Below are 8,798 nucleotides of genomic sequence, written 5' to 3'. Positions count from 1 at the left end.
CATTGATTCCAAAATTTAAAAAATAGACACACACGAAGGTCTATGTGGCAATACCAGGGGACAAATTTTCACGGTCAGGGCATCACCAACACCATCACCAAAGGTCTTGCAGGGTGTTCGCTATATATTGTTAAAATATCTGCTGCTAACACCTTGTTTGCAGACAGCACAGGACATTTTCAGAACTCTTTTGGTAAGTTCATGCATTAAACAGTTAGACCTGTTTATGTATGGAGACCAACTTAATATTAGGCAGGTGATTTTTTATGTAAACGTTACTAGAAGTTTTTTTTATAGGTATAAGGTTTATAATCTTCACCCTACCACCTAAGGTTCCCCAATATGTTTTTATGGTTGCATGAATATCAGGTGAGGGAAAAGATATTTAAAGGGTCTGAATATTTTTCTACTAAAATTTAGAAACAATAAGGTCATTTCTGGAAAAGTCAGCAGTAAGTGTTATTTACTTCAAATAATCCCTACAATTGCTGGTTTTGATGGCTTCCTTTGGGCAGTCACCTAGAGTTGCAACAGAAAGTTTGGAACATTAAACTTTTACCATGAACAAAAATACCTTTTATTTATATGACCATCCAACCTTTCTATATTTAGGTCATTTCTTAGGTCATACATTTCAAAGGAAAATTATTAAAATTCTGATACAATTTAAACCAAAGTCACATTTGCTGAATAGGGTCAGTAATAAATCTCTGGTGGGATAAAGCAGATATGACCCCTGCTTTCCGAGTATTCTCTGATGTTGTGATTCAGAGTACTGTATATCATATATTATATTGACATAAGATAGAATTCAGGCCAAGCAATGACTTGAAATCTGAATTTATAAGGACATTTTGAATATAATTCAATTTAGATGTGTTGGCTGCATTCATTTTTACTACTTAGGCTTTCAGCAAGTACAGCCGTAAGAATTTAGGCACAGGACCTACATGACAGGGGTGGGAGGCCTAGCCCAGGGGTGTTAAGGGTTATAAAAATGTAGTAAGGCTAGAGGGCGCTGTGCTAGTGTGGAGCGTGGGGTAGGAGGGGATTGGGAATAGGATGAGGTAAAAGGGGCTGGACGGAAGTGAGAGGCCCTCTTTTGGAAGAAAAAGTTGGGTAAATAGGTTATATTCAATGTAATATGTTTGCGGTATATAACCCCAGTTAAGTAATAATAATAATAATAATAATAATAATAATGGAGTGTTATGTTATGTTACGGTAATGTATGCTTGCATATCAAAAGTGTAAATGTATTTATTTGTCATTTATTTATTATTGGATATTTGTTAATTACTTGAATGGTTAATTTATTTAATGGTGTTTAAATAAATGGCTGCTTGCCAGCCAATTTAAATCCAAGATTAGTGTCTGGGTTTTTAATGGTGGGGGAGTAGTTAGTAAGCAGGTGGGGGTCGGGGGGAGGCGGAGGTTCTGATGGTGGTGGTGAAGGATGGGCTTAGGCTAAGTCTACATGTTTTTATGTTTTTTAAATTCCTATATTTCTTTTGAATGCATCTATAGGAGTTTATACAGGAATTTAAAGCAGGCCTAAAAATGCTTATAAAAGGCCATAATGCTTTTATGGGTGTTTTGCAAGATTTTCTATACGTTTAAAGCAGACATTGGCATTGTTTGGATAATGTATGTAATGTATGAAATGTATGTAATATCCAGAATCTGTTATTCAGTAGTGTCATACAAAACCTTTTACTCTCCCTGTACTTACTTCTTTATGTCTGATATTCTTAGGTTCTGTTTAAAAAATTTGAGAATTGTAATGAAGTAATGATGTAAGTACCACGAAAACAGCATACATCATGTTTGTTCATCCTCCGGCTTGGGACAGTAAGAGATTTACACATACTGCTGGCCTGACACTCATTTGAATCAAAGTGATGCAAATCCCCATTAATCTCTGTTTTAATCTATAATAATGTAAGGCCTGAAAACAATCTTGCTTCTGCAACACTATGCATTCAAACAATAGGTAAGTAAAGTGTACCTTTTTCTTTACAGTCATACTTTGGAAGCACCCTAACATTAAAAGCAAATCTCAGTGCAGAGTTTACATTAAGCAACATAGCAAGATCACCTTTCTGATCATAGCTTGTGAAAGGAATAGAAGCAGATTGATTAGTTCATCTCTCTGCTCCCTCCTTTTGCATGTATTTTATCAGCACATTTAAATACAGGACAACTGGTTAGTTTTATGTAGTGCCCCTACCTCTCAAATTTAGAGTGCTGCTGTAAAGGGAAAAAGATTATGTTAAGTCAAATTCAAATTTTTCACTTAAAAATTACATTTAAAAGACATTTGATTTGGACTCACCTTGGTAATTTATAAAGGTATAAAATAAAGGTAGGGGAGACAGTTTTATACTTCCAAAACATTAGCAAAAATTCCGGTGGAACAATAAAATAATGTACCGTAAAAAAAAAAAAAACAATGACAGTATGCCGATCAAATGGATTGTGACAGCCGTATCTAGATTTATCTTACTGTCACAAGACTGAACAGAGCTGGTTGAAGAAAGTCAACAGAACAAGTTCATATTAATCAATGTTCTTGAAAATGAATAACAGATCTGGCATTTGTATGCAGCAGTGTATGCTTAACTGCACCAAGCTCAGATTTCAAGCATCATTTGGTGGACAAGTTATTTGGTTACACACGTGAACATTACAAGTGTACATAAAACAATAGTGACAAAATAAACATACTAACGTCTAAAAGACAATAACCTTCACTGAAAGTAAAAACCCTGCAAAGTGTTGGTTACCATAGTGTATGTTTATACTACTCATATAATGACTTTGTAGAAGTGAGAGCAGTGGGTTTTAAACTAAAAGGAGAAGAATTTGCATGGGAATAGTTACAATATATATATATATATATATATATATATATATATATATATATATATATAAAATATATGTTTAGGCACCTGTAAAAACCTGTGGGAATGCTTTAAAAATATGACATTTTTTTAAAAAGGGGATAGACAATTTTAAAACCTACTTAAAATCAATATTTATATGTCTACCCTTTGCATTTAAAAAATCTGTTCACCACTGTACACTTGCATACAGTTTTGTAGGGAGTCTGTATCTAGGTTGTTCTGTGGATTCAGGCTGTTTCAGTTTCTTCTGTCCTTCCATGTAATCTCAGACAGATTCAATGAAATTGAGGTTAATGCTTTGTGGGGGCCTTGCTATCTCTTCCAGGACTCCTTGTTCTTTAAGGGACTTTTTTTTTTAACATTCTTTACTTTAAAAAAAATGATGCACAACAAAATACCATACCAATTACAAAAACTAATATGAATAGAAAAACAATGGGACAGACTTAACTTCCTAAATATATCAGAGGAATGAGCACTTAGATTGTATGTCACGTGATGACTGCAGTCCCGCTTACCTTCTAGATCCCAGTGAAAGTTCGGAGATAAAGAGTAAAGGCCTTCTTCACCAAAGCCAATTAAAGCGGAACTAAAGTTTCATTTTCAATTTCGAACTAAAGTTCTACTTTTACAAATGCCTGATCAGACAGGTCATTATTGCAGAAAAGGACAGGTGATGGAGAGGAAGGAGGAGGAAGAAGATAGTGGCACCATGCGATGGATTGCGAATAGTTGATTAGCTTGTTTTAAGTTCCACATTAAGAATACACTTTCAGGCAGGTTATTATTTCATTAAGTCAATCCCAGTCAAAGTCTGGAGATGAAGAGCAATCAACAAGGTAAATTCCAAGGCCAGTTCCACTTTTATAAATACCTGGTCAGGCAGGACAGGAGATGTCCCTTCTGCAATAATCTCTCCTACCTGCCTGATCTCTCCGGGTATCTGGCAAAAAGCTGAGCTGCATTTGTGCATAGTCAGCTTTGGTTGGCAGGATTACTGATAATCCCATCTTCCCCTGCATGTGCCATGAAAGAATGAACTCCCGCATGCCTGTACAGGAGTTACGCCATCTCGACCTGGCCAATTAAGATTGCAGAAGATCCTATACAGCAGGGGTCGGCAAACTTTTTTGAACTACTAGGCTATTTCTGGAGGTCAAAAAGGCACACTAGGCCAGAAGAAACAAGGTGTCTAACCGTGACTGCATGCGACCAGCCTCAGTCTTCCGCTCATCCGCAATGTGTAGTCTCGTGTGCGCGTGCTTGGCATCGAAATGCCCCTTAGGATTCGACCGCTTGAAAGTGCTGTTGGTGTCGTTGCACACTAAACACAGGGCTTTGTTGCCGCGTTGGATGAAGAATAATTGGTCAGTCCATTCGGAGTTTAAGACACAACTTTTGGGGTCAACCTTCCAGCGACTGGTAGCTGTGGGTTGCTTCTGCTCTATAGGCATAGTAATTGGGGCTGCTGTGCGGGAACTCGATGATATTGCGGAAACTCGCGATACTGCAACTATTTAATTAGGCCGGATCCAACAATAAATAACTAGGGGGGGTGTTAGGCCAGACTGGAATATTGGCTTGGCTGTATCTGGCCTAAAAGCTGGAGTTTGCCTACTTCTGCTATACAGGAATAGAAGAAGGAAGATGGCAGTAAAAGGGACAGATGAGTAAAGCTTTAAGGGGTAATGTTGAGTAATGCTGAGACAATTACAACTGTACAGCAGTCTCCTGACACCATGCCTTGATCTGTCCTTTAGGATCAATGAACATCTAAGCTGGTATTACCTCTGTATTTTCCCATGGAGAAAGGTCACAGTGGCGTGCCCCCCACTTGTTTTTCCCCCTCGCTCTATAGAACTAAAAACAACTTGTAAGGCCCTGGTCAGCACCAGACACCAGTCCCCCAATCTAACACCGCAGTCTTTACCTATAGCAAGCCCCTGCCCAGCCTCTGGGGACTGGTTACGTCTCCCAGCACTCAGTTGCCCCCAGGACTTACTGTGCAAGGGATGGTGTCTGGGAATGGGCTAGCAGCAAGCCAGGAGCCCACAGATAAAGCAGTACCAAGATTCCAACAGAGCCATGTCCAGAATACAGAGTAGAGGTCATACACAGAATAGCCGTCCACCAAACGAAAAACACAAGGACAAAACACAAGTCAGGGTCAAGGGCAAAGGTCGGTCCAGGCAGCATAAACTGGCAATGTCAGAAACAGGCCGGATCAGCAATAGTAAATCAGACGATAAATCTCCAGCACAGATTAGCCCAACTAAACGCTACAACAGGCACTGATGACTGGGAGCGGAGAGGCTTTTAAGTCCCAGCAGCCAATACCAGTGCGGGACTGAATCAGGAGCTGATCAGTCTCTAGAATCCTCTTCAGCTGTGGGGAGCCTAACAATGGATGCTGGAGATGCCATAAATCCATCAAGCTGCACATCTAAAGGGAAGCAGGGGCTGCTGGTATCCCAGTTCTCCTGGCTGCTCCAATTGACATTGCTGGACAGAACAGACAGTGTTTATTACTGTGATGGTGCACAGCACAGGGTTGCCGGACAGATGAGCATTCCTTACAGAACTCCTATAATGTGCTCATTCGTTCTAGTGTCTCTGTAAACAATCAGGAAAAATAATTTCAAGTGACATTAGTCTAACTTGTGTACATGGCCTTAGAGATGAATACATTTTTTGCAAAGTATTAAAAGCTATAGGGGCCTTCTGGAGCTTCACACTGGTGCTGAATATTTATATATTGTTCCTAAATGTAAATATGCATACAAAACGACCTTAAGCCCCATCAGGACAGAGAAACCCCAATGGTAGGGGACTGAAGGCCATCTCTGTCCATCCCCCACCATCTGCACCCCGACGTGGCTAAAGCTGACAAATCTCTGAATATACAAATTGGCATAGACTGCAGCTAAGGGGAAAAAAGCAGTGGGGATAGGGAATACGTTGCAGGGGAAAGGGTAGGTGAAGTAGTGACATGACTATGGACTTTGTACAGCGCTGCGTAATATGGTGGCGCTATATAAATACTGTGTAATAATAATAATAATAATAAAAGTAGGGGAAAGGGGCAGGGGCATTGGTATGGCTATTTTAAAAAGACATTACATTTATATATACACTCTGTAAATTACTTTGGCTAATGTTTGCATTTAGCATAAGTTGACTTTTCAAACCAATTTTGTGTAACCTAGTCTTTATTGCATGTTTTTACCACCCCTGAAGAAGTCTAGTTAGGTGAAACGAGTAGGGAACTACTAAGACGACTTCTATTGTACTCTGGCCCTTCCTCTGCTTCTCTAATTTCAAATTGAATATATTTACCAAGGGCTGTTTTATTAGACACTGTAATAAATACAGGGGGGGGGGCTCCTTCATTTAATATTGCATGATATTGTAGACAAGTAATTAATTTGAGAACACACTCAATCTATACTGTTCCATTCTTATTTTTATTGATGTACATATAGCCATGTAGTACTTGAAATATAATGTTGTCATAAAGCAGCGGTATAGAGCATGTACATTAAACAGCTTTGCAAAATCTATGGCTAGCTCTGCCCTGGGAACCTTTAGAAACCTAAGCAAAACTCTCTACTCAAAACCATTGTTAATGGGTGTTTAGAGGTTGCTGAGCGGAGTTACAATGATCTCTGGAGCTCAGATCACAATATCTGCAGATTTTTGACAGCTGGGACATTACATACACTAGTATTTCTTCAAATAGAAAGCATAAGCAGAAAAGTATATTTTAGATATTTTGTTCTTCTCATGGAGTCCTTTTTGTTTGCACATAAAATGTTAAACCAAAGCTGTTAAAAAGTCAAATCTCTGTAAAGTTCAGCAACTGCTCTTTAACTCCAGGGTGTGATTCAATAAGTTGAAATTTTGTACTATTGTTATATAAGTGCTCTATAGACTATCAATTGTTAAACTTAAGAGACTACTAAATATTTATGTTCTGTATACTAATATTTCAAATGATGTCAGTATTTTGTGTATTTTTACCAATGAAGATCACTTGTGTCTAGTATGGGAACATAACCCATTTAGCAAACTCTGTACACTTTATATTCCTTTAGAGTCTAATGTCATTTTACAAATGACCATTGACTTTGAACCTCTGATTGAGGTCTACTTAAACCCATTAGTCAGGGCAGACATTCTCATTGTGGAAGATTACTGTGTGAAAATAAATGAAGTCCCCTCACTATCTTATCTTAATGGGAAAAGGCAATACAGGCAAAGAATTTCCTTCTATTGTGCAGACAAATCTGTCTATTGTCTCCTTTTCCAGATTTCAAGTTGATGTAGGCAATTCATCTTGAGCCTGTAGAGAATCACTGAAATGTCTGTGAGTGGGGTTTCCTAAACATAAATGTATAGTGGTTTCAAGGAAATACTTTTATCCTTATTTATTATATTTTATTAGCAATTTATTACATTATTAATAAAATAAATTAGAATTATTTCAATTAAAAATACATATAGAAAGATAAACTATTTTAATATATATATATATATATATATATATATATATATATATATATATATATATAGTATATTACTGGTCTTCTTAGAATACTGGTTAACCCACTGGCTTTGGTTTGTAAACTTTGCAAATCTCTGAAAAATGGTTAGAAAAATTGTGATAAGGTCTGAAAAAATAAGGTCTGAAACATTCTTAGTAAATGCAGGGTCATATTTCCCACAATCACACCTAGGCCATGGCATTCGGCGTGAATGCTATTGCTACTAGCTTGGCCCATGCTCCATGTACAGACAGGAGAGGGAAGAGATGTAGGAGGTGACTGAAGAGGTGGTAATTATAAAGAGGGTTAGATTGGGAAGAGATCCATGGAACCTTAGTGTTTTTCAATTAACATTTTGTGCCTTTCAAAACATGTTAACTGACACCGATTTTTTTTTTTTTTGGCTATCATCAAGGGTAACAGTCTACTGGCCTGTTATGTAGGAGACATTCTTCCTATTGAATGCCACACAAATGTACCCTGAACTGGGGATATAGTTATTTTTGTCAGGGATTACCCAAGACCTCAAAGTTATTTCATAGGTTACCCCAAATAAAAAAGGTAAAGAAAGGCTATACTAGATGGTGTAATAATAAAGGTGAACATACTAGATGATGTAATAAAAAAGGCAGGGATAGCTAAGTAGGTGTAATAGTAAAGTGGGTAGACTGGGGTTGTTTAAAAGTAAAGGGGAGGAGGCTAGGGGGTGTATTAATAAAGTGGGTAAACTAGGGGGTGTAATAATAAAGTGGGTAAACTAGGGGGTGTAATATTAAAGTGGGTAAACTAGGGGGTGTAAAAGCAAAGAGATAATAGACCAAATGGGAAGAATATCATAGGGAATGTATTTGTAAATGAAGTAGAATGGGGAGGGAGTACAATAGCAAAGAGATAATAGACTAAAGAGGGATATACCCTGCTTCCCCAAAATAAGACAATAAGACAAGACAGTGTCTTATATTAATTTTTGCGCCAAAAAAATGCACTGGGGCTTTTTTTCAAGGGATGTCTTATTTTTTTCATGAACAACAATCCACATTTATTCTTGAACAAAAAACCAACACTTATACAAATATAGTCATGTCATCACTTTCTGAAACATCATAATACCTCTCCAAACCCTGAATTCCATCTTGAATTTCCTGTGACTCCATTTTCTTTAGAACCATTGGTCTCAATTTGTCATGTCTAGCAATAGCGCTTTTCCTAAATGAGCACCTCTTGTCAATGCATTTATATGTATTGTAGCTTATTTTCGGAGTAGGTCTTACATTTCGAGCATCCTCAAAAACTAGGAAAAATCATGCTAGGGCTTATTTTCAAGGTAGGTCTAGATTATGGAGAAACA

The sequence above is a fragment of the Pyxicephalus adspersus genome, chromosome 4, assembly GCF_032062135.1.
Source record: "Pyxicephalus adspersus chromosome 4, UCB_Pads_2.0, whole genome shotgun sequence".
Lineage (NCBI taxonomy): Eukaryota > Metazoa > Chordata > Amphibia > Anura > Pyxicephalidae > Pyxicephalus > Pyxicephalus adspersus.
Note: the sequence above shows the minus strand (reverse complement) of the source record.